This window comes from Laccaria bicolor, genomic scaffold, assembly GCF_000143565.1.
Source record: "Laccaria bicolor S238N-H82 LACBIscaffold_65 genomic scaffold, whole genome shotgun sequence".
Taxonomy (NCBI): domain Eukaryota; kingdom Fungi; phylum Basidiomycota; class Agaricomycetes; order Agaricales; family Hydnangiaceae; genus Laccaria; species Laccaria bicolor.
Window position 1 is genome coordinate 182,322 of NW_001889936.1, and position 234 is coordinate 182,555.

Below are 234 nucleotides of genomic sequence, written 5' to 3' on the forward strand. Positions count from 1 at the left end.
ATCTGTGTTTGATGTACTCAGACCACCCTTTGTCTCCTCATTTCTAGTTTGTGCGTGCTTTCATCCTCCCCCATCTGTGTTTGATGTACTCAGACCACCCTTTGTCTCCTCATTTCTAGCCGGTGCGTGCTTTCATCCTCCCCCATCTGTGTTTGATGTACTCAGACCACCCTTTGTCTCTTCATTTCTAGTGTGTGCGTGCTTTCATCCTCCCCCATCTGTGTTTGATGTACT